This window comes from Lissotriton helveticus, chromosome 7 (assembly GCF_964261635.1).
Source record: "Lissotriton helveticus chromosome 7, aLisHel1.1, whole genome shotgun sequence".
Classification (NCBI taxonomy): domain Eukaryota; kingdom Metazoa; phylum Chordata; class Amphibia; order Caudata; family Salamandridae; genus Lissotriton; species Lissotriton helveticus.
Window position 1 is genome coordinate 649,055,501 of NC_136068.1, and position 27,073 is coordinate 649,082,573.

At 44.2% G+C, this 27,073-nt stretch overlaps 1 protein-coding gene across 3 annotated transcripts in view; it reads right to left on the minus strand.

The window, feature by feature from the left end:
- LOC144766949 (uncharacterized) overlaps positions 1-24,638 on the minus strand; it is a 133,372-nt gene extending 108,734 nt beyond the window's left edge. The window contains exons 1-2 of one of the 3 annotated variants that reach the window (XM_078650632.1): positions 24,506-24,638; positions 20,236-20,329 (exon numbers count right to left, since the gene is read on the minus strand). The gene's annotated coding sequence lies outside the window, so the exon portion shown is untranslated. Of the gene's footprint in view, positions 1-20,235; positions 20,330-24,296; positions 24,358-24,505 lie in introns of those variants that run through there. The other 2 variants (XM_078650631.1, XM_078650633.1) reach the window with 2 other exon arrangements.
- Between the last annotated feature and the right edge of the window lie 2,435 nt (positions 24,639-27,073).

The following is a 27,073-nucleotide window of genomic DNA, read 5'->3' on the forward strand; positions in this document are numbered from 1 at the left end:
TATTCCTCGGAGATTTCAATCTCCATTGGGATGACCCTTACGATACTGCAGTGAACAGTCTTATGAATTTCCTGGCTGACCTACAACGAATGCAATTCTGCAACATCCCAACACATGACAAAGGATCGATCCTGGACTTAGTAATCTCTAAATCAGACTCCATTCAGCTAGACTCGATCCTACCCTGCGACTGGTCAGACCACCACATCATCACTTTCACCATTAAGGAAACGGTGAAATTGAACTCAGCCCAATCCACAAGACCAAAAGTCTGGAAAAGAGACCTGAAAAAACTTAACCCCAACACCCTGCCTTCCTCTTGTTCCAACCTACTGCTGCCTCCCGCAGGATCCTCCACAGTTCACGATTTCACCAGTCACTACCTTACGACCATGACTTCAATATTAGACAAGGTAGCTCCTCTGCAACTAAAAAGAGTCTCACTGAAAGATTCCAAACCTTGGTATAATGGTATACTCAACGAGGACAGGCGCTCACTCAGAATTGCAGAACGGATCTAGAGATCAACACCTTCAACCTACCACCTGAGGTTCCGTGACGATTTTACTCGTGTTTGTAACATTGTCGTAAATACATAATTTTGGTATCAGTGGACCGCAAATGATCCATTTAGTATATCCTGGTGTTTTCGCTATGCTACGAGCAAGAGCACTCCAGTTACAAACACATTTCTGTTCTACCCATGGCATCCATTTTAGAACACGGAAGCCATTTTGTATTCCTTGCCCTCACATAGTCAATGGACACACAATGACCTCTTTTCATTTAAGGACACGTAGGCTTTGGCCGGCGATTCACCTTGCGAGTGACACGTGCACCTTAGGCCAGCAACGCTGTGGCAGCATGACTCGGCAAGAGCTGCCTCCCCAGCCTGAGGCCAGTCCTGCTATACTGGTTCTTGTGTTCGTTGGCCTGATCATGATTAGGCGGCCGAAGCTGGTAACCGTGCCCATTTACGACCCACAAACATCTCTTATCCTGTCTTTCTATCTTCCACACCTGGCTCTGCTCCTTTCCTTCTGGGCCTTTATTAGGGGGAGGTAACGAAATTTACGATGAGGCGGTCCGGGTCTTGAATGAAGAATTGACATGGGATTATGATGGACTAGTGGGAACCCCTCATTCGTAATGTTTTGACATCAGATACTGTTGACGATTCCTGTGCAACGCCAAATATTTATTGTTTAAGACACGAATGTTTAGAACTGTGGTAACATGTAAAGAATTTGCCCCGAGCAGAATATTTAGTATATAAGGAACAACCCTCTTTGTACAAATTGAACAGGCTCCTAGACACTGCCCGTGTGCAGTTTCTGTGACTTCTGTGTCCCTGCAGTAATAAACCTTTGGTCTTTGACGCCACCATCGAGAAGCCCGTGTTTCTGTTTGTTTGTGCACCGAGACAGGTTGAACTCCGGGGTCTTCGGGTGTTGTCCCTGACACCTCTGGACGGAACCAAAAAAGTCCAGAACTCCAATTGGCGCCCAACGTAGGGCGACGTCATTCGGTACCGGTCCAAAAGCCTGAAGAGTTCGAGGAGCTTCGTGTGAAGATTTCAGAGGGAGGCGCCCCACTTCATCGATCCCGGCATATCGCAAAAGTGGCCCCGGCGTTCTCTTCCACGAGGGTTCCCGTTCAGACGGCTGCAGTGGTCCGTTGCCTTGACCGTCGCCCTGTCTTGGACCCGAGGTGCAGTCCTTAGTACGGCGAGACGTGACGGGTTTCTCCTTGGTGACGTCTTCAGTACCTCAGTTAAGTATTTTGTGAGGGTTGCTCCTGTTTGGATAATCCTTTTAGTTCTCAGTTCAGTTCAGTTCTGTAAGATTATCACTGGTTATTCTGGTTACGATAATCATTCTGTTCAGTTCAGGTATCGATACATTTGTCAGTTCTGGTAGGCCTAAGTTCTTGGTTCGAGTGCGCATCTTTTCTGTTTGTGTCTTGTTTGTTTTGTGTTCCGGATTATAAAATGGTAAGTCGGAAAAATTGTAGGTTGTCTTGTTTTAGTTGCAACAGTGATTCCCAGTTGGAGGACTCGTGTTTGGTTCCTCCGATTGGAACTCCCCTTTATGATCTATATTGCAAATTTGGTGTGGGCCCTATCTCTTATAACGAGGTATGGATCCGCTTCACAGAGAAAGATGGTGTCCTTAGTTGGCCACTACATGGTAGTTTTGAACCTGAAGTTCTCGATAATCTAGAAAGAAGGTTGTTTAAGAAGAAAGCCCGGCCGGCAATGTTTGATTCTTTCCGTTATTGGCGAAAAGAATCCAAACAGAGAGAAATTAAAAAGTTGAAGAAAGAACAGAAAGAGCAAGAGTTGACTTTAGAACAGTCTGCTAGGCAGCTGCAACTCAGCGAGTCTGAAAAAGCGATGGAGGTGGCCAATAGAGAGCGTAATTTAGCGATAGACAAGTGCTATCCTGCTTTACCATCGAGTACGGCTAAGATAGTAGAGGACCCTGAAAAGGATCCCCTGTTGTCTTACTTGTTACGATCACCCCCACCGTATGCACAGGGTGCTACGGCTCCACCTATACCGAATGTTCAATTACCGGTTGCTGGACAACCTGGTGTTCCCGCTCCCCTGAATCAAGTTCCTGTATCTCCTGTGGTCAATATTAATGTTCCTTCGACAACCCCTCTTCCAGGGTTGCCGGCTTCTTTACCTATACCTGTATCGCTCACACCTGCTAGTTCACAAGCTATTTTTCCTGCTACTCCTACTGTTCCTAATCTATCTGTTCCAACTGCTACTCTATTTACTGCCTCTGCTAATATTATGACTCCGCTTTCTGTTCGTCGGAGAATCACTGATTCTGTCTCTAATATTCTATCTCCCTTCTATAAAACTCTGATTAAGACTCCTACCTCTGACTCTGTACAGAGGCGTAGTCAGCTTCCCAGTACTGAAGAAAGAGGAATATTAGATTCCACTGCTCTTAGATGGGTTTCGAAAGTTGGAAGATATAATGTACAAGATGTATTAGATACATTTATGCAATGGAATGAACCGACACAACGATATGTGTTCGATGAAATGTGTTTCCTTCTACGTGAGGAATTGGAAGAGGATGACCCTGAATCAAATCTAGAAGAATTAATTAATGTTCAGAAAGAGTTTGCTGCAGGTATGATAGTTGGACAAAATATAAAAGAAGCGATGGAACTGGTTCTAAGTTATAGAACCGACTCATCCCTTCGTTCACCAAGAGAGTTAGGGAAACGCAGTACGAAACAAAATCGTCAATACCCAATGAGAGAGGTTCCACCAATTTGGCGTGAAGCTGTGCAAGCTAATGTAAACCTTGGTATTGCAGCCGCTCCGGCACAATTCCAGAGAGTATGGATACATATTCCATGGAAGCGAGCTGAAGTATTAGCAGTGAAACAGGCCTTGCCAGATCCGCGTAAAAATCCTGCAGGGTACTACAAAGAGTTGGCTCAAACGGTTGACGCTTGTGTATTGAATCTTGCTGACATAGATCTGCTATTTGGTAATGTAGTACCGCAACCAATTTGGGCTAAAATTCGTAAAGAGAATCATCCAGTTGCCCTAGGTGGTGACTGGGCAGCTATAATTGCAGCGGATGGTCAACAAATAGGTGGTTCCAAACCAGAACCCCTAATTACTAATTTGCCTGGTAGAATAATCGATTTAATGAAAACCTTGATGCCAGCATTACGCGTTAACTGGGACAAATTGTCCGCGTGCAAACAAAAGAAAGACGAAAGCGTCTCAGACTTTTTCACAAGATTCGAGGAGACTTTCGTGGATCATAGTGGTCAGGATATGAGCACAGAAGGAGGCCAGAGATTATTTGTTGATAAATTTGTGCACAATCTGTTACCAGAACTTAGTGGTAAATTAAAGAATTCTGAAAGTGCGTGGGCTGTCTCTACGACTGCGCAAATACTTGCGACTGCCCAGTACTATGAAAATAGGGATAAAGAAGAGAAGGAAAAATCAGATAAAAAGACGAAAGATTTAAAAACTAAAGTACTTTTACAGCAAGCTTATCCGCCTCGCACGAATCAGACTAATATGCAGCAAGGGTCATATCAAAGAACGGAATATAATTTTCAAAGACCACAATACCAATGGAATCAATGTGCTTATTGCAAAGTGGAAGGTCATTACAAAAATGAGTGTCCAGTTCGGGCACAAAATAATGCTGCGGCAGCTCAGAGAGGTCGTGGTAGTTCTATGCAAAACTCTAGAGGTCGAGGACGAGGTGCTATGCCTCCGCAGACGAGTGATCGCCCTTCTAATTATTTCGACCAGCGAAATGGACAATCTGCCCAACAGAATAGGTCTCCACAATATCATGTTGAAGACTATTATGAAGCTAGTGAGGAAGTTCAGCAAAGTGAGTACTAGGACAGCCATGGACAAAGAGAGGGAGTAGTATCAGTTCCAGTAGATCAGAGTGGGCCTTATGTCGCAGTAGCAACATCAGGTATAGTCGAACCGTTTCTGTTGGATACTGGTGCAGCAAAAAGTTCTATCATACATGCGAAACTCCCTGGCGCACCTTTGTCTGGCTCAACAAACGTTTCAGTAGGTTTTTCGGGCGCCCCTGTTCACAACCCTGTTTCTGGTCCTTTGTCTATTTCTGTTGGACCCTGTCAATTGAAAGCACCCCTGATTTTGACGACAGGTTGTAACGAAAATCTGCTTGGTTTAGACTTGTTAAAACGCCTGTACGCGACATTGTACTGTTCTCCAGCAGGAGTACAGCTTACGTTGGGTAAAAGAATAATCTCTCCGATGTACTTGTCGATGGATGCGCTCCCACCAGAGCTGCGTTCACTCCCTGATACTCTTTGGGCGACTGGTCCTAATGATGTAGGTCTATTGGAAATTCCACCCTATGTAGTAACTTTGAAAGCAAATGTCAAACTTCCACGAATTCCACAATACAGAATCTCTAGTGAAGGTGAGCGTGCGCTCCTACTGATAGTGCATGATCTGATTGAGAAAGACGTTATAGAAGAAACTAGAGGTAATGTCTGTAATAGTCCTGTACTGCCTATTTTGAAACGAACTGACCCTACAAAACCTCCAGTATATAGGTTTGTAATTGATCTCAGAGAGATTAATAAAATTGTGATTCCACAGTTTCCTGTGGTTTCAGACATTACTGCATTGTTAACGTTGATTCCTGCTACAGCAGCATGGTTTTCGGTTGTCGACTTGAAAAATGCCTTTTTCAGCATTCCGATAGCCGAAGAAAGCAGAGATATCTTCGGTTTCTCTCTAGGAGGACGAAGCTTTAGGTTTAAACGCGCTCCACAAGGCTATTGTGAAAGCCCATCCATTTACAGTCAAGCATTAAAAAGCCAGTTAGATTCCTTCGTACTTCCTCTTGGTTCTGCTTTAGTACAATATGTCGATGATCTTCTGGTGGCTGCTGATGACAAGGAAACTTGCAAAACAGCTACGATTTCTTTATTGCATCACTTGTCAGATTTGAATCACAAGGTGTCACCTTCAAAAATGCAATACTGCTGCCAAGAAGTGACCTACCTAGGTCATCTCTTGTCAAAGGAGGGAAGGAAGTTGACCCCAGAGAGAATAAAAGCAATTACACAGATGAATGTTCCTAGCACGCAGAGAGAAGTACGTGCCTTTTTAGGTATTACCTCATATTGTAGGCAATGGATCCCAAATTTTTCTCTTTTAGCAAAACCATTGGTAGCCTTGACTGGGAAAGGTGTTCCGAGTCCGGTACCATGGTCTGCAGAATGTCAGCAGAGTTTTTCTGAATTGCGAAATGCACTGTGTTCAGCTCCTGTATTGGGTACACCCGACTACAGTAAGCCATTCACGCTCTATGTCCACGAGAGAGAAGGTTGTGCATTGAGTGTTTTGACGCAGAAATTTGGTGATAAACAACGCCCTTGTGCGTATTTTTCATCAACGTTAGATCCGGTAGCCAGAGCATTGCCTAGTTGCTTGAGAGCTACAGCCGCAGCTGCAGCTTCCATTCGACAATCTGCTGGTTTGGTAATGAACAACATGCTAGTAGTTATGGTTCCTCATGCTGTGGATACACTCATGAACCGAACCAAGACGCAACACCTTACCAGTGCTAGATTATCAGGTTATGAACTGACACTGTTAGCTAGTCATATTCAGATCAAAAGATGCAATGTATTGAATCCAGCAACATTGTTGCCGACTAGCCAAGAGTCGAGTGATTCCGAACCACACGACTGTTATTTCAAAACTGAGGAAGAAACAAAAGGACGAATTGATCTAAAAAACACTCCGTTGTCAGATCCAGATGGCACGCTGTATGTTGATGGGTCTTGCTTCAAATTGGAGAATGGTGATGTGACTGCTGCTTATGCAGTAACGACCTTGAGTACGATTGTGGAGACTGCAAGAGTGAGTCAGAATTCTGCCCAGGCTGCAGAATTGATCGCGCTAACAAGAGCGTGCGTTTTAGCTAAGGGAAAGAGAGTGAATGTGTTCACAGATAGTCAGTACGCGTTCGGCGTGGCCCATAGTTTTGGCCGTTTGTGGAAAGAGAGAGGTTTCATTACGTCCCATGGGACTAAGATTCAACATGGCCAGCTAGTTAATGACTTGTTGGAATCTCTAACCTTGCCGACTGAAGTTGCGATTGTGAAATGCAGTGCTCATAAAGCAATCACGGATGATGTTGGTCGTGGGAATGCTTTTGCTGATGAGACTGCAAAACAGACAGCTAGAAATATGATGAGTAGAATGTATGTTGCAACGTCTGCAAGATGGATTTCTGAGTCTGGAATGTGTGAGGACACAGTGGAAAGCGTGAAGGAAATTCAGAAAGAGGCGACTGAGGAGGAAAAGCTTGCATGGAGAGAGAGCACGGGTAAATTGGACTCGAGTGGGTGTTGGATTGACTTGTCGGAACAACAGCGTTGGATGTTGCCTGATGCGTATGTGCTTGCAGTAGTAACGATGGCACATGGAACAGCGCACATCAGTTCTAAAGGGATTTGTAAGATGTTGGCTCCGGTCTGGAAGAATGATGGGATTAGTAAGTGTGCAGAGAGAGTGGTGAGAAATTGTATGGTATGCTTGATGCATAATCCTGGCAAGGGAATCCCCACACCTGCAGGTCACTTCGCTCCTCCTTCCTGCCCCTTTGAAGTGATCCAGCTAGACTTCATTCACATGGATCGTTGTAATAACCTGAAATACGTCCTAGTGGTAGTTTGTGCTTTCTCCAGATGGATCGAAGCATACCCGCTAAAGGACAATACTGCCTTATCCACTGCCAAAATTCTTCTTAAAGAATACTTCCCCAGATACGGAATGCCACGGATTGTATGGTCAGATAACGGAAGTGAGTTCGTAGGGAAAGTTATGCAGAGTGTGTGTGCCGGCCTAGGGATTAGACAGAAGTTTCATAGTGCGAATCATCCCCAGTCCGCGGGTTTAGTCGAGGGTTACAATGGCACCCTTAAACTGAAACTTGCTAAGATACAAGCATCCACGGGTTTGTCCTGGCCAGACGCATTGCCTTTGGCTTTACTATCAACAAGAGCAACTGTACATTCTAGAGTAGGGCTTAGTCCTTATGAAATAGTTTTTGGTCGTCCTGCAAATGTTTGGGGGGTACCTAGACCAAAAGAATTCAAGCAGCTGGAATACCCAATGTTAATTGATTACCTTTTCGACTTGACTGCTAAATTGAGTCTTATTCACCAACAGGTTTTCGATGCATTGCCAAAGCCACCGGAGAGTCCAGGCCATCAGCTGAAACCAGGTGATCAGGTGGTCATTAGAAATTTTGCAAGAACGAAAAATCTTCAGCCCAGATTCATTGGCCCTTTCCAAGTCCTACTAGCAACGAGAACTGCTATTCGTGTGGCCGGAAGGAAGAACTGGATCCATACGACACATGCTAAACGTGTGCCTCTGCCACTTCCTTACGACAACTGGGTAAAGAAAGGAATCGGTGCCTCTGAAACGGAACAAATCCCCAGGTTCATACCTTTCAGCGATGCAGAACTGATCACGGATTCACCAAATTCTGACTCTCCTCCTGAAACTGCTCTTTTGAACCCTGAACATTTGCCATCTGCACCAAAAGAACATTTGCCATCTGCGAACGTGAACATTGCAACGTCAGCTGAAAATACATTGTTTCCAGATCAGACAGCTCCTGCAAAACTGAGATACAACTTACGTTCTCGCAATATGGACAAATAAAGCAGGAAACTGCCTATTTTCAGATTTGAATTTGCTATACATTGCCTCCAGCCAGGAAGTTTGCTAATACTTTGTATTGTTTCTTTTTGTTTTAAAATTGCCTTGCCGTCTGGGTAGCCGTAGGGTCGTGGCTGTGTGCCTAGTTGAATCTGCGGGGGTCAGACACAAGGTCGATCTTTCTGTTAGTTCTGGGAACTCCCAGGGCTGATAGAGGCATTTTCATCTACGTACACATCATCAGTGGTCGCGAACGGTCGTAGAAGATGGAGCTTCCTGAGCTGCAACGAGAAAATGTAATTTATGTTCGTAGAAATAGACTGTACCGAATACTTCACAGCAAATGCTTTCTAATACAATGTGCAGTTACGTTTTTAATCGTTTTGATAACGTTGGTGGGTGGAATCATCTTTGGTGTACATTTGATTTTTATGCCAGTAACTACAGTACCTCCCCTTGATCCTACTACTTCTACGGTTTCTTCTATGCATTCTTTTCACTCATTTCCTGAACACGAGCAAGCTCGACGCTCAGAATTTATTAACAATACATTTGTACAGCTCTTGCATCAACACCAACTGGTAGTTAATACTACAGACTGCTGGGTGTGCGGCTTGATACCTCACACTATGGATAAAGGCATTCCCTATTTAGTCTTGCCTTTTAGCTACAATGGATCATTTCAGGCCTTTCAGACCATTTTTTCATATGCCCTTGAGACCTATCCTCCGCGTCCACCACGGTCCACTAAATACAACTCAGCCAACAAAGCTTTAGTCCAGGGAATTATTGATATGATTAAAGACGTCAATAATACTCCATCTTACCCTAGAGATGAATTACGGGTGTATTTGAGTTGGAACTCTACAGAGTATCGCCTTAGTTTGGGAGAAAGCAAGCGTAAAAGCTCCACTTCAGTTTGGGTCGTGCCTCACCGAGGTCAAGTCTGTTTGCAAGGAAATGGGAGAAATCCGAGAGCTCAGCTAGGGAGGAGTGAGTGCGTTGAGACTTACGTATTTCCGTCTAACTCCTCCCCTGCCTTCCTGACTGCTAGGGGTACCTACTTCATCTGTCAGGACAGAGCTTATACATGGCTGCCTGCTGACTTCTCAGGTTCGTGTTATATTGCTCGATTGTTACCTCCGACATACACTGCTTCTTCAGATTATCACAAGACCAGAGTAGCAAGAGGTGTCTTCAGCAAGGAAGATACCGCTGGTCAAGAAGCTGGAGACTTTTTCAAAGGTTTCCTTCCGTTTTGGGGGCCTATGGCCAATAGTAGAAATCTACGTCAACTAACACGGGTAGTTGAATCTACTATTACAGAAACTGCTGGTGCCCTTAGTAACTTAACAGCTGAGCTTCAGGCGGATCGTCTCATGACGTTGCAGAACCGTATGGTTCTAGACGTAATACTTGCAGATCGAGGTGGGGTATGCAGAATGATCCAATCGAGCTGCTGTGTCTTTATTCCAAATAATGCTCCAACAGTCTATGAAGCAATCTCTAAGCTACACAAGATTTCCGACTCTATACACGTAGATAAGGGAAACTGGTCCTTCATGGAGTGGTTTTGGACTCTGGTATCAGCGTGGGGATGGAAGGTTCTGATGGTCATTGGTGTCATCCTAGTATTTCTGTTCTCGTGCTGTCTTATTATCCAATGTGGTCCCGCTCTGTGTAGTCTCTGTGCTGCAACCTGTTTCAGAAAACCACCTGCATTAGGAGAAAAGGCACGAGACAGGATGATGATACAACAACATGTCACTGACCTAATGAGCATAGAATTAGACTCTGACTCTGACATAGACTGAGTAATTGCCTATGTAAGGGCAAAAGGAGGGTTCTGAGGTTCCGTGACGATTTTACTCGTGTTTGTAACATTGTCGTAAATACATAATTTTGGTATCAGTGGACCGCAAATGATCCATTTAGTATATCCTGGTGTTTTCGCTATGCTACGAGCAAGAGCACTCCAGTTACAAACACATTTCTGTTCTACCCATGGCATCCATTTTAGAACACGGAAGCCATTTTGTATTCCTTGCCCTCACATAGTCAATGGACACACAATGACCTCTTTTCATTTAAGGACACGTAGGCTTTGGCCGGCGATTCACCTTGCGAGTGACACGTGCACCTTAGGCCAGCAACGCTGTGGCAGCATGACTCGGCAAGAGCTGCCTCCCCAGCCTGAGGCCAGTCCTGCTATACTGGTTCTTGTGTTCGTTGGCCTGATCATGATTAGGCGGCCGAAGCTGGTAACCGTGCCCATTTACGACCCACAAACATCTCTTATCCTGTCTTTCTATCTTCCACACCTGGCTCTGCTCCTTTCCTTCTGGGCCTTTATTAGGGGGAGGTAACGAAATTTACGATGAGGCGGTCCGGGTCTTGAATGAAGAATTGACATGGGATTATGATGGACTAGTGGGAACCCCTCATTCGTAATGTTTTGACATCAGATACTGTTGACGATTCCTGTGCAACGCCAAATATTTATTGTTTAAGACACGAATGTTTAGAACTGTGGTAACATGTAAAGAATTTGCCCCGAGCAGAATATTTAGTATATAAGGAACAACCCTCTTTGTACAAATTGAACAGGCTCCTAGACACTGCCCGTGTGCAGTTTCTGTGACTTCTGTGTCCCTGCAGTAATAAACCTTTGGTCTTTGACGCCACCATCGAGAAGCCCGTGTTTCTGTTTGTTTGTGCACCGAGACAGGTTGAACTCCGGGGTCTTCGGGTGTTGTCCCTGACACCTCTGGACGGAACCAAAAAAGTCCAGAACTCCACACCTCAAGACTCTTAGGACAAAGAGGAACACATATTTCCGCAAGATCAAGCGCACCAAAGCCGATTTTTTCAGCCTCCAACTTGACCAGGCAAGAAACCGTCCCAAAAAACTCTTTGATCTGATAAAAACCCAATCTAAGGATACACCCTAACGACCACAAGACTCTGAATACTCGCAGCCAAACTGTGAAGAATTCTCCACCTTCTTCACCCTGAAGACTGACACTATCAAGAACGACCTCCTAAAGGATCAAACCTTATACGCAAGACCGAATACACTAACCTCTCTTGCCCCCAGGCCTTCGCCTGGCCAATTCTCAAAAAATAACGCAGATTGGTCATCATTCTCCTATTACTCCGAAGATGCTCTAGGCAAAATTCTCAGTGCTTTGAACTCAGCTAACCACTCTTCTGACCCGCTTCCGGCAAATGCAGTCAAAACCCTTACTCCACTACTTCTACCTCTCTGGTCCAAGATCATAAACAGTTCACTTCAGCAAGGATGCATCCCAGACACCCTCAAAGTGGGCCAGGTCTCTCCCATTCTTAAGAAGCCCACGGCGGACCCCACAGATCTAAACAACTATCGCCCTATCTCCAATATCCCTACCGTAGCCAAGTTGCTGGAAAAATGTGTGCACCTGCAGCTAACGAAACATATCGACAACTTTGACCTTCTCAACAAACACCAGTCAGGTTTCCGTGCTGGCCATAGCACAGAATCAGCCATGACACACATCATCGATGATGCGCTGCAAATACTCGACCAAAATAGATCTTGCCTACTCTTCCTACTTGATCTCTCCTCGGCCTTTGACACGGTCAAGCACGCGAACTTGCTAGACCTCCTGAAACACAGAATGGGCCTATTTGGTGTAGTGCTGAGCTGGTTCACTTCTTTTCTCCAAAACCGGACACAACAATTCAAAGTCAATAACACCCTATCCAAGCCCGTCCCAGTAACTCTGGGTGTACCGCAAGGATCTGCTCTATCCCCAACACTGTTTAATCTCTTCTTGGAACCTCTCACCGAAATTCTACAATCCTCTAACGTGCAATATCACATGCACGCAGATGATACACAACTATACCTCAAGATACACACCCTAGAGGACATTAAATTACTTAACACAGCTCTTAAGAATACCCAAACATGGCTGGCAGAAAATCATCTTAAATTGAACGCCCTCAAGACCGAATTCCTACTAATAGCTCCGCCAGCCCAAATCCCGAAAATGCAAAACTTGATCAAACATATCACGGCGTTTAACGTACAACCTACCATTGTGGACTCGGCGAAGTCACTTGGAATGACTTTAGATAGTAACCTTAACATGCAAAAACATATCAGCATTGCTACAAAGGGAGCTAACTTCCAGATAAACACTTTAAGGAAACTGAAACCCTTCCTACCACATAATGACTTTCAGCAGGCAGTTCAAGCTCTGGTTATTCCAAGAGTGGAATACGGTTGTGTCTCCCTATGTGGCCTACCCAAAGCATCAACTGCACCTCTCAGAGCCTCTATCAACGCCGCAGTAAGACTCATACCTGGATCTAAATGCAGCTCCCACATCTCCCCGGACCTTCAATCCTTGAACTAGCTACCCCTTGAGGTGAGAATTCATTTGAAAATTGCGTGCATGACACACAGAGCCCTACATCAAAAGACACCAAGTTACTTGGCACAGAAACTTAGATCTCCGGTGGGGCCAGATCCTCAAGAAATGCGGAAAAATTACTTCTGAAACCACAAAAATTCCAGAAGAAAAAAACTTACAACAGATCCTTCTCTGAGATGGCACCGAGAATTTGGAACGCCTTACCCCCAGAAACCAGACTTAACCCGTCCTCTAATTCTTTCAAAAAGGAAGTTAAATCCATCCTCATGGCCCAATACACATGACTAGGGTCTGCTGAATCCCTGTAATGAGATGTTTTCGCGCTCTCAACTACAAGACACTTATTGATGCTAAATCTAACTATGCTGCTTTTTACTACATGTTATGTACATTTAATTTTATATATTTCTGTTTCCTGTATAAGTAAACATTTATTGTCTGTACAGCGCTCTGATATCCGATAGGATCTTGTTCGCGCTTTATAAAACTCTCCAAATGAATAAATAAATAAATACTGCTATTCGCAAATTGTGTTTCTAATGTCTCTTATTTACATCTCCAGGTTACATCAATGATCCCAATGCATTTCGGGCATTATTGTTGCCCTTCGTCAGGGGAAAAATCTACAAACATAAAAGATAATAACGGGATCTTAGTAGAAAGCATCTGAGTCTATCAAGTGATTATATTCAGGTAATGTCAAGCTCCGTGGTGGATCTTCTAGAAGTATAACCATGCAGTGAGGATTGAGGTGAATAAATGGTGCTCTTCATGTGGGCTGAACGGCCATCGTTGAAAAATAATGAATGTCGATAACGAGTAGTGCACATTAACGGTGGGGAAATATAACAGTGGGAAGCAAGGTGAATTAGTTGTGCTGTCGGTAATGTCTAAACTTCCAACATAGGTGAATGATAATTATCAGTGAAAGAACGAGTGTGTAGAAATTCGATAAAAACGATCTGTGACAGTTAGGTTAAGGTAAACCTGTGAAATAAGCTGTACGTTCCGTAAACAATAAAAAAGGTGCCATAGCGCTGGCACTGTGAAAGTGAGTCCGCTATGCATATAGTTGAAAAAATGCTCCGTGGTGTGTTTGGTAAGATAATAATGAAAAGGGTTCTCACATGGTCGATGAATCGCTAGAAACGCAACCGGCTGTAAAGCAAGTGAAATACAAAGCATAAGGTCAACGTGGTTGTTCGTAACTTGTATGTGTCCACGAGAATTAAAATCCGCGAATGCGGTACTTACAGGGTAGGAGCTCACGAAGTGTCAAGTTCGTCCCGAGCTAAATTTTGTGGTACTGCCGTCTGCTGAAAGTTGTTACTAGTGAATTAATGGCGCTCGCGTGACGGGTTAAGTTAGTAAACGGTGTGAGCAGCATAGAAAATGGACTTATTCCGCCCGAGGTAGCGCGGACGCCATCTTGGAATGGTGGAAACGTGAAGTATCAAGCTGATGTATTATGTGCTGGGTGTTCTATGTGCAAGATGTAGTAATAAATACCAGACAGAGGGTAAATAAATAATAAATGTCGGATAAATCATACATGCAATCAGATAAACAATATCAACAAGGGTTGATTAGGTGAATGGTTACCCAAAGGTGAGTAACAATAAATGCACATTAGTTCAAGAACTAGGAATACAAAAATGCAAAGTATATCGACATCAGATCCACCACGGAGCTTGATATTACCTGAATATAATCACTTGATAGACTTAGATGCTTCCTACTAAGATCCCGTGATTATCTTTTATGTTTGTAGATTCATCCCATGACGAAGGGCAACAATAATGCCCGAAATGCATTGGGATCATTGATGTAACCTGGAGATGTAACTAAGAGACATTAGAAACACAATTTGCGAATAGCAGTACACCATGAAGATAATTGATCATTGAATGGAAGTGGTCAGTAAAAACGACTTTGATGATGGACTGTTTGCTTCAAACTTTTGATTAACTTGAATCTGGATTAAAACATTCATTTGTTTCCTTACGCTGTGCATCGGGGGACAACCCCTATTCAGGGGCTGCATTCTTTTTTGTTCTAATTCACAACACTGTTTGGTTCAGACTGTGAAGCCCTAATTGCAGGCAACACTTAACCAACTTCATTAACCTTCTACGAACACAGGCTGTGCGTGTCCACTTCCCTGTGTTATAAACACCTCTGGTGATCACATAATGTACTGGTTTATTAATCTCCTGTATAGCGAACCTAAGGCTGCTAAGCCTTGGCCAACATGTGCATTGGTGGCCTTCCAGTGCTACATGACCTTCCTACTGGCTTAGGATCATTTTTTTACCCCAGGCAGGTCATTTGGGGTAAGACAAGTCCATTGACAGGCTTTTCACCCACTTTTAGTGGCTTCAAATGAAAAAGGACTCAGATACGTTCTGCAGGTCCTGTCCTGTCTACCAGGCCAGTGGCACATCAGGAAAGAAGTGCAGGGCCCCCTTACAACCATTTCCTGTTGTTGGCACCCCTTTGAAAGGCTGGGCACTGCCATTGTTGGGCCTCCGGACCCCAAGACAGCCATGGGGAACAGGTTCATCCTGCTCTTGGTGGACCATGTTACCCAGTACATAGAGGCTATCCCCCTAAAGTAAGCGACTTCACCGGCAGTGGCCATGGCACTGATGGGTATTTTTACCTGTATGATGTTCCCCAAGGAGGTGGTGCCAGATCGTGCCACTAACTTCATGTTGGCATACATCAGGGCCACATGCAAGGAGTGTGGAATACCCTACAAGGTCTCCCCTCCTTACCTACCTCAAAAAATTACTTTTTTGAGAGGTTCGACAATACACGTTAAGGGCATAATCATCGGCCTGTCAGAACTCTTGAGGCGGCAGTGGGACATCTTCTTACCATGCTTATTGTTTACGTAATGGGAGATGCCTCCAATGGGTGTTGACTTCAGCCCCTTTTAGCTCCTTTATGGGTGTCAGGTAGGAGAACCACTCAGTCAGGTCAAGGAGGGGTGGAAGCAACCTCCCACCAAGGTCCTTAGGATGAGGTCAGCTGCATTCTGGCCCTCCTTACTTCTGAAAGTAAACAAAAGTTAACCTAGAAGTCACACTGTTGGTCATGAAACAGCGGTATCACCAGACGGCCAATCTAGTCGAGTTTCAGCCTGGCCAAAAAGTGTGGGTGATGGGGCCTGTGGAGACCAGGGCCCTGTGAGAACATTGGTCTGTGCCCTATGAGGTGAAAGAGAGCAAGAGTGCGGTCACCTGCCTGGTGGACCTAAAAACTTCAAAGAACCCTAGAAGAGTTTTGCATATCAATTGCCTCAAACCCCTCTTGGAGAGGTCTGAGTTAATCATACTACTGGTCATGGATGATGGGAAGGAAGAGGAGATTGAACTGCTTCCTGACCGCCTTTCTTGCAAGGAGCAGGATGAGCCAGTAGAGGGTGTCAGTTTCTCCCCTACACTGACTCTACAACAACAGGGAGACTGCCACCAGTTGATGGTGCAGTTTGCCTCTTTATTTTCTTTTACCCCAGGACTCACTACATGGTACACCCATTATATTGATACAGGGGACAGCACAGCAGTGAAGAGTATAATCTACCAGTTGTCAGACAAGGTGAGAGCCAGCATTAAGGAGGAGGTCTCAAAGATGCTGGAGTTAGGGGTTTTGATCCCTCCAACATTTATTGGGCCAGCCTAAGGGTGGTGGCATTATGTCTGCCCCTCCAGGTGCCACCACAGATCTTAGGTTGTGTGTGGATTACCTGGGGCTCAATATAGTCACTAAGACTGATGCACACCTCATCCCCTGAGCTGATGAGCTCATAGACCAGTTGGGAACTGCCATGTTTTTCAGCATGCTTGTCTTAATCTCTGGGTACCTGTAGATTGCCTTGACCTTAGGGGCACACGAGAGATCTGCATTCTCGGCTCCAGAAGGGTTATTCCCTTTGGGTTGGAAATCACCCCTGCCCGTACCAGAGGTTGGTCAACGAGGTTCTGGCTGGGTTTGAGAACTTCAGTGCTGCCTAACCAGTTCTAGCTGGGATGACCATTTGTGCCACTTCAGAGAAGTGCTTCTGCAGAGGGCAAGCCTGCCTGTCAAGGCCAGTAAATACTATATAGGGCTGGGATAATTGTTTTGTTGGGACTTGTAGTGGGATGGTGCAAAGTGCAGCCCCTTCGGGCAAGGATTGAAACCATTCTGGCTTGGGAACCCAACAAGACCCAGATAGAGGTGAGAGCCTTCCCAGGCCTCACTGGCTACTACTGGTGATTTGTCAAGGTCAATGGCACCCTTGTTGCCCCCTTGATATAGTCGCACTCAAGACCCCTGACTTCTCCCAAGAATTCATTGTGCAAACAGATGCCTCAGAGCAAGGAATAAGGGCTCTGAGATGATACTGCAGAGCTTAAAACTGAAGTAACTGAAGTAACAGTAGATAAACCATGCTGCCTTTGAATGGGCAATAACTTTGACAACCTTTATGCAGTGGCAGAAAGCAGCAGGCAAGCAAAATCATTGCTGTGCTGGAGGACTTTTGAAACACCTCAATGATGAATCCCAAAAACATTCAAAAGTCTTGGAATGATTTTGTACTCACTGAATTGTTCTTTATATGGTAATACCAAGGCTGATTGCATAAGGTTAGTTTCTGCCTGAAGCAATGGTCTGGAATGTGGCTGATTGCAATAATCAGTGGTTGACTTTACATGAATGAGGCAAATCCACCTTTTCTGCATGGAAACCGTGGATGTTTTACCTTTTATGAACACTACTTGTGATAGTACTACGACTCTGTCCATAGCAAAACTACTGTTCAGTGCCCCACGGTGTGTGTTCTGTCTCTAAACTGTAGTGCCAATGTAAGTTGGTGCAGAAATGGAACGCATTGTGTGGATGTTAAAGGACATATTTAGACAGCTCAGTGGATTTTCGCCACAGTGCTTCAGGGAGCACCATTGTGCTGTGGCTGGCCTACAGTTTGAAGGCATTGCATTATTAAATGGCAAGGAAAAGAGATAGCGCTTTGTATAAAAATATGTTTCTATACATTAGACCCCAAAAGTGTGTCTTGTAAACCCTTGAGGCTGAATGTGCATTATGAAATATATATTTCATATTAGCCATTTGAAATAGTCTATGTTTACAGGGAAACGTTATCGCATTGCTGTTTTAATTGCGTAGGCAAAGCTGTGCTTTGCAGGAGTTTACCTTGCAACTCCTATCAGTGGTAAGAGTAAATCCTTTTCCAAGCTCAACAAGTGTTATCAAATCTTGATCATTTCTGTAAACCAGCATCGGTCACAGGTTGTCAATAGTATTATCCAACATATTCTTTTTTTTAAAAGTTAACAATTTGTGCCTGTGAACCCAAACAAAGCGCTAAACCTACAGGTACGTGCTAATGTGTTTTTCTCTTCATCATCATCATCATTTAAACTTTATTTGGGTTTGTTTATGAACCATAAAAGTACAACAGAAAAAGAATACATTTTAAACAATAAGCTAATACACAAGTTACATCTCATTACATATATACAGTCAATATGTTAACATATGGTTTATGGAGTAACAATTAAAATACTAAGACAATAATTTATATATGCACAGATAAAAAAAAATATATATATATTTTAGAACACAATGGAAGCCCAAGTTTTACTGAGACGTGTTGTCTAACTACAATCAGGGTACCTTGTTGCTACCGAATCAATCTCCGTCTAGTTAACCACATGGAAAACAAAAATTTAGCAATAGCTGTAACTATTAATGTATTAGTGTCAGATTTTAAAATTCTAAAAAACTCTAAGTAGTTCCTAACTCCTAGGTTCACACATAGCTGTATAATCCATTTCTTCCTGCTAGCGGAATAAGCAGGACAGAACAAAATCACGTGCATTAGGGACTCATTTGGATCCTCACAACCTGGGCAAGGGCGGACTGGACCCATTTTCCATTTATCTTTGTGAGAGTGCAGGGGTAGTGTACCGTATCTGAACTGTAAATACAGTTTCTTTGCTAAAACCGGTTCTATAGTGTCTAGTTCCTTCTCAAAGCTATAGACATTCTTAAAGTCTAGAAAGCTATCCGTGAGACTAGAGGGCCTGGCTGATCGGAGAGCTTCTTGTAGGTTATGTTGTTTTATGGTCTCTGCCAGGGTTCGCCTCGAGATGACTTGGCACGTGGCCTCCGGATTAGACCAGAGATTCTCCATGCCAATCCTGGACGCCTGCCCTGTTTTTCTCTTCTTTTTTTTAAAGAATTTAGTTGAAGGATTCAAATGCCAGAAGAAGCACATGTTTACCCTAGTGGTATGTAAGCCTCTTCATCGAAAAGTAAATATTAACAAAGTCAAAGTGATAATAAAATGTAGGATTAAGACAAGCAGTGTCATCTGCTGTGGTTCACTATCTTCTGCGAACAATGTCCAACTATTGGTCCATTCCTTGTATATATTTCTAAGGCGTGAGTGGCATTTTCGGTTGAATTATGTCAAAACCTAGGCGTGAACTCTTTGGAGTACTGAGCTGAGATATAAACTGCAGTGGTACAATCGGTTTATGTATTTTGTCTGGCAATATGACTAGGAAGTGCCACAAATCACAGGTTACAAGAAGGATGTACAGACCACAACGTTAATCAGACCAGGGATGAGCATGCGCTGTTACCCCCCACGCCCTTTTATAATGTCGAGTGCTCCCAATCCTGCAAACACAATGCAATATGCACAGTGCGCCCTGGGAACAGTCCCACTAGATAGGAGAAGTAAGTGATGCCAAATAAATGGAAAGTAAAGTACCAAAGTCCAAGAACTCACATTAGATGTTTTCAAGTGTAGACATCTGATGTTATCCGGCAGCTGATGTTATCCAGTGTGGGCGTTTGTGGTTTTCGAAAGCAGACGTCTGCTAGCCTAGAAATCTGTAAATCCAATGGATGATGCAAAGAGAGGGATTGTAACGATGTTGAGACCTGAACCTTGTGTAAGATGCTGGAATTTGATCCGTCCCTCATCGCCAGTGTAAAAAAAGATAAGTCTTAATAATGGAGGATTCCAGTTGAGAAGGAAATGTGAAGTTTATTCCAAGTTCAAAGGGTCCCATCCATCCACATTAGCTGCCCTGCATCAACTGCTCACAAGCCCTATCCTTCTGCTACTCAAGGTTCCATCGCCACGGTATCACTCAAGCATAAACAATATCTTAAGGTGGATACCTCAATACCACAATAATATATATATATATACCAAAAGTGCTTTTATGATTTATATAAATTGAATAAGGCTTATTTGATTGCAAAACATATACCAAAAGATATAACAAATAGATTCTTTTGTCTCTTGCGCCGTTATTCTGATAACTATGGAATATATTGATGTATTTTTATGTAGGTCTTTCCTTTAGAAAATGAAAAATAATATAGATTACTCAGACGAAGGTAGCTTTGAAGGCACTGGCCTCAGCTCAAGGAAACAAGTAAAGACTATGGATCGACATTAACTTATTATAGGAAACAGCATTGAGTTTATGGTGTTGAATGTTGCACTTAGTACACAAAGTGACATAAACCATCAATATGCAAATTGTTAGGAACTACCTTGGCAAGAATGTTTGACAGCCCATTCTAAAAATAATAATGCTGAGAAAAGCTCTGGTTGACCATGGTTCTCCTCCCTGGAATGCTTCTACGGCTGGAATAAAGAGGATGCATTATTTGTTGAGCTCCAGAAAGAGCAAGAAGATCACACAGTTTCACATAACTTTCCCATAACTCACGTGCAGTCCAGGTTCCAAGTCCAATCTGATGGGCAAAGGGACCTGTCATTCCAAGATTTGGGGTCTAGCCACAAAGTCATTAGTGCTCTCTTAGGCACTTTTTATGTACTCGTACTTAACAATGTGAATTGGCCTCAGAACATTTAGGGGCAGATTTACAAGCCCCTTGCGCCACTTTTGCGTCACTTTTCCCATGTTAAAAGTGACGCAAAAGTGGTGCAAGGGGCTTGTAAATAAGCCCCTTAAAATGGGATTATTTAAGGAATCTTCACATACTATGAATACAAATACAAAGGACGGAGCCCTCTTTGCCCTTTTACTAATAGACAGTTAGACATTTTGTGTCGATTCACAGGGGTATTTAGAGGTAATTACTATAGTACTACTAAGAGGAAAAATATATATAAATATATAGATCACTACTTTATGTATGTAAATATATATAATATATAAATAATAAAAATATATGTCTATACTATGGTACTACCTTCTTCATATATTTCTATAGTCCTATAGTACTTCTTTCCATACTTATAAATGCTTCTGTGACTCAGCCCAATAGTTTAATGCTACACAAAGTAATGTCTTGTAGAGTGGCATTGGCCATATTACAACAGATTTTTTTAGGAGCCCCTTGACAGGGTTCTTTCCGTGTACCCGATGTAAGGCATGGAAATATAGCAGCAAAGTAAGAGATTATGAAGTCCCGGGAGTCGGAAAGACGAACATGATCACTAAACTGCTCAACAGCAATTCTGAATTTGTGATATTCTGTTTGTTGTGTCTTTGTGAGAAGAAATATGATGGCAGCACACAGCATTGGGCTAAGAAGCAGGTATTCAAACTTATGCAGGCTATCACTTACAAGAATTCTGCTTATCTGGCTGCGAGGCACTTTAAGACCATGAATAATAGTAACCGGAACGTTTTAAGATTCTTCTGCAGCTACCCATGTGGAAAAGCAATGCTGGCGGGACTGTGGGTGCATTGTGGCTCCCCCATGGTCCAAAATGGAAATGGACGGCTCTGGGGGATGGGGTCCCCGGGCCCTGAAGTGGCCCCGGAGGGGAGCAACGCGGCCCCCCTCCCTGATTAAAATATATAAAAAATTAAAAAATAAAGAGGCACAGCCCCGGGAGATGGGGTCTCCGGGGCCACATATGGCCTCAGGAAGGGGCCACGCCGCTCTCCTTCTTTTACAAATGATTCACACATGTGGCCATGCCCCAGGGGATGGGGTCCCTGGGGGCAAAATTGGCCTCTGGAGTGGGCCGTGCGGCCCCATTGCCAATTTTTAATTTTTTTTACAAAAAGGGGTAAGGCCCTGTGGGATGGGGTCCCCAGGGCCCCCAAATTGTTTTAAAAAAGGGAGGCCACTCAGCCCCCCTTGTAAAAAAATTTGAGACGTCATCAGTGGGGCTTCTATTTAAAAAAATTATTAAACCTGTGTGGGGGTCTTGAGTCCCCCATATGACCTAGGGACCACCACCTCCCCAGGGTACTAAAAACGTATAATGGTGGTCCATTATGGACTTCCGAGCCCTGGGGACCACCAACACTCTGGGGCTATTTTCAGAAAGGGACGTGGGCCGCCCAGCCATTGCAAACACTGCTTTGGATTTTGGAAGCGAGAGCAGCGAAACCTACTTTCTCTTCCAAAATCCAAAGCAGATTGGTTTTCAACACAAGGAGCTGCATGTCAGGAGCTCCCCATGTGGAAAAGCAATGCCGGCTCCCGCAGGACGCTGGGAGCCGGCGGGACCGTGGGGGCATTGGGTCTCTCCCAACAGTATGGGTGAGCCCGAGGGATGCGATCCTTAGGGCTAGAAGTGGCCCGGGGTGGGGGCCACGTGGCCCATCCCACCCAATTTTTTTTCAATTAAGGCCTGCCGGGGCATGGGGTGCCCAGGGTCAATAGAGGCCTCAGGAGGGAGGCCACCCAGCCCCCTCCTTAAAAATGTAATGTATGTGGCCATGCCCCAGGGATGTGGTCCCCGGGGTCGGAATTGGACATGGGAGGGGGGGCCCATGCGGCCCCCTTCTCGTTCAGATACTTTTGTTTTTTTAAGGCATCAGGCCCTGAGGGATGGGGTCCCCAGAGCCAAAAATTGGAAAAAGAAGGGGGGCCACACAGCCCCCCTTCTAAAAAAGAAAGAAAAAAAATACCAGCATTGTGCCGGAGGCCCCGCCCCTCCCAGCAACACTCTGCAAACGCATCCTGCACACATTTTAAGCTGGGGAATTAGTTCCCCTTCAATACTGGGGGTCCCTGGGGGCCAACTAGCCCACTAGATACCTCCAGTATGCGCCACAGGCCAGCCTTGCAGAGAGGTGGTCCGAAGTATGCCCCTTTTTACACCTCTCTGCAATGCAGCTCTGTGGCGCTTAGTGGAGGTCCCTTGTGGGCTAGTTGGACTCCAGGGACCCTCAGGACTCAAGGGGATTTATTCCCCCAATTTACAATGCACCAGGGGGCGCATTTGTACAGTGGTGAAGGGAAGGGGTTTGGCCTGATTTGACAAGTGTGCAAACTCGCCATGTGGCTCACATTATGTTGGAGGATTAAGTCCCCTTTATTACTAAGGGTCCTTGTTACCTCCAATAAACGCCCCCTAGTGATATCAAGCCCCGCCCCCTCCCTGCACCACAGTGCAAACATGCCCTGTGGCGCGTTTTAAGTTGGGGGATTAATTCACCTTCAATCCTGAGGGTCCCTTGGGGACAACTAGTCCAGCAGGTACCTCTTGTAAATGCCACAGGGCTGTGTTGCAGAGATGTGCTCTGAGGCCATACCCCTTTTTATACCACTATGCAAACTCTGCTTCTGGTGCACTGCTGGTGGGGAAAGGAGATCCTGTCACAAAAAAAGTACCCCAATGGACCAACACATGGTCAGTGGTGTAGGCTAACTCACTTTATGGGAGAAGGAATACAAAATGGAGGGAAGAGGGGTGTGAAAAAAGAGGGGAGGAAGGTGGGCCTTTCTAGTGAAAGGTTGTACTTAACTCAACCATGAATGTGGGGGAGAAACACTTTTTGTTTTAAATACCCTCATACACCCTAGTGGTGTCATGCTTCATCATCGGGTCACCCCGACTCCTAAAAGTCAGGGTGGGCTCAACCACAGTGTTGGGAGCTCTTTAGATAAATGAAGATCGGGGGTTAAAGATTAAAAAACCTCAGGCAGACCCCTGGTTTCCCTCTATTTTTGGGTCTGTCTGGGTTAATAAAAAATCTATAAAAACGGGTTCGTAGGAGTTTTATGGTCCTAAGACCCTGGTGCTGACAAGTTTCAGTCCTGGGGGCCATAAAGGGCCTGGACTTTCTTCAGGGCAAGGAAAATACCCCCTCTGTGAGGATTGTAGGGATGGGAAGTCCCTATCCTATCTGTGAAGAGAGGGCAGATTAGCTGCTCCTCGTCGGTGTATGACAGACAACGATTGTGTTATCTGTTATCCTCCATCTGTGAAAATAAAAGTACAAGGACAGACAACAGTACACACAGAATTGCTGTAATGCTTAGTCCAAATTGGGTACTTGGCGGAGACCAGACATGTTAGAATGCCAAAGTTTCTGTGCATGACAGTGTCATCAGTCTCATTCCCTCTTGTGCCACTCATCTCTACTTCTGCAACATACTGTTTCTATGTGACAAGTAGTCGTGAAGTGGCGATTTTATTCACATGCTAACACTAACTTCGTGTTAGTCACCATATATATCAGGGTGCCTGCACCAGGTGCCAGTCTCTAAGTGCAGAAAACAGCATTCATACCTCTCAACTTTGTGCCAATAATATTAAAAAATATATATATTCTTTTGTATATACACACATCACATTTCCAGCTATCACATACACTCTACCTCATACGCACTGACCTTACCCAATTAGGGGAGGCTGTAGGTATCACACAGGACCGGTAGATGCTGCGTGTGGTCCTGAAGTGACCAACGAGTCAAGGTCCAGGTGGAATTGTTAGTGGGAGGAGAAAACGAAACTCTCTGAGTTCATGCCAGCGAGGAAGGACTATGTACAGTTAACTAGCGTAGAGGGAACACTCTAAGTGTCAGCGTGTCGTCTTTATCCACTTACTTGTTTCAAAGATCTCACCCCGCTCATCAAACCTAGTATGGACCCGGTCCTCGGCTTTCGCATTGTGATAACAAAGTCAGGAGAATATAAAGCCAAGAGTAGCGCGGGAACCGGAGTGCCAGTGTACCGTCCTCGTTGCTTGGACCGGAAATTACGTCAGCGCGATCTGACATGTGGGACACTGGGCATTGGTTGGCGGGTTTGGGATTTGTAGTTCTTGAGGGGTAGTAGTTCAAGGTCTAGAGGGAGTGCTAGGGTAAACAAACTATGATATTGGCATGGTAAAAGGGCGTGGTGACGTTTAGAGCGTCATCGGGAGGCCAAGACAAACCTGCGCCTTGCAACTGGAGCGATGTTTAACATATGGTAATTCTACCAGTATCCAGTCATAGCCTACATTGAGATGTGTTAATAAAGGACCATGGGTGCCTGTTTACATTTTGCTATATGACAAAAAAATATAAAAAACGTGAATGTTTTGAGGGAGAACGAAATATTGTTGTTGGAAATGTCAGAAGTTTTTAACCTAATATGTAGGCAGAAGTTGGAATAAATGTATCTGACTTTTTTTTTACCAAAAGCCCGAGGGCGAAACACGGATCACAGGGATATCGGGAGTGTTTAAAGGAAAACTACTGTGACTGGGTAAAGCATGCTAGGAAAAAAGTAGGATCTCCATATACACGTGAGAGGAGCTCAATAACTCTCTATCACTGGTGTTAATATATAACACGTGTGGGTTTCATCTTCTGCTGGGTGCTAGCCACATGAGTGATGTGTAAGCCTAAAGTATTCAAAGGTGGGCTATGCTTTCACTGGTCTGTATGGTCTCTGTATGATGGAAGATTGGGACCCTTGCTTGATGTAGAATAAGGAGTCGACTATTGTTTTATTTACTGAGCTGGGTCCACAGGATACCATCGTTCAGGCCATCCTCATGGGTTTTTAAACGGTAGACCCAGCGTTGTTCTCTGTCCAGGAGTCTTATCTGCAGGTTGCCGCTCCCCTTGACCTTCTCAATCACTGTCCACCATATATCTGTATCTTTATGTTGTTTTTCCTTGTAGTGTGCTGTTAGTCTGGTGGCTGTGATGGCATGTCTGATTGTGCTCCTCTGATCGATAATGCGAATCTTCACCTTCCGACTTGTCATGCCTACATAGATCAAGTTGCAGGGGCATTTGATGAGATAAATAACTTACTGTTTTAGTTTTTCTGTGTGATTCCGTGCTTCTTTCTTGTAGTCTTGGAGATCTGAACAATTTCTCCGGATTCGTAATGTGTTGCAGAGAGGTGGCCCGAGGCCATGCCCCTTTTTACACTACTCTGCAAATGAGGCTTCTGGTGCACTGCTGGTGGGGCAATGTGGTCCTCATGTGTCCTGAGGACCTCAAGACACAAGTGGACTTCATCCTCTGAGCTTCAGTGCACCAGAAGCTGCATTTGCAGCGTGGTGCAAACAGGGGCGTAGCCTCAGAACACTTCTCTGAAACGCAGGTCTGTGGCGCTTACTCAATGTACCTGGTGGACTACTTGGCCACCAGGGACCTTCAGGATTCAAGGGGACTTAATTGTGTTGTCATAGTTAGAAATTAGCATTTGAAAAAACATTGAAATTCACTGAAAAAAAACATAGGTTTCAGGTACGTTAAAGTTAGAAATTAGCATTTAAAAACACTTACAAATTCACTGAAAAAAACATTGGTTTCAGGGACGTAATAGTTAGCTGGACATTTTACTCTTACAAAACCATTGAAATTCGGCAGTTATAGTTAGTTCAGCTAACTATAACTAGTGCACCCGCAATGCACTGCTCATGACGTCACATATTACATCATTCATGACAAGGTCAGTGACATCACTGATGACATCACTGATTAAATCTCAAATTACATCACTGATGACATCATCCATGTGAAAATCCGATGCACCTCATCACACTCTAATATAACCTTTGATGCACCCACTGTAAAATACAGACTACCATTTTCTAAATCACTGACACACCAATACCAGTTACTAGATATGCACTCACTGATTCCTAAGTCTACACACACACACACATCCATTCATTCATCCTTAAAATCACTCATACATCCAGTCTCTCATCATTACAACACTATCATATGCACTACTACACCTATACAGACACTCACACACCAGCATTCATCCGTGCAGTAACTCACACATCAAGTCAGTCATGCTAAGAGTCAATCACACTCCCATTTACTCACCTATGCAATTATACACACACCACCTCACGTATTCATACAGATACTAATGCATACATACTCTCTCATATAATCAGCGATACAAGTACACACTCATCCCTACATCCAGCCTAACAATCACTGACTATCATGTAGAGTCATTTATATACTTCAACTCTTACATATACTGCCTTTTTTATATGTAGTTACTTGGACATGTACCACTGAGACATACCTTCACTCACCAGCATACCCATACACACACTCACAAACACATACAACTGCTTTCACATGTACTCTTGTACCCATACACCCAGTGAATCAACCACTCACACACCTATGCAGTGAGTCACACACC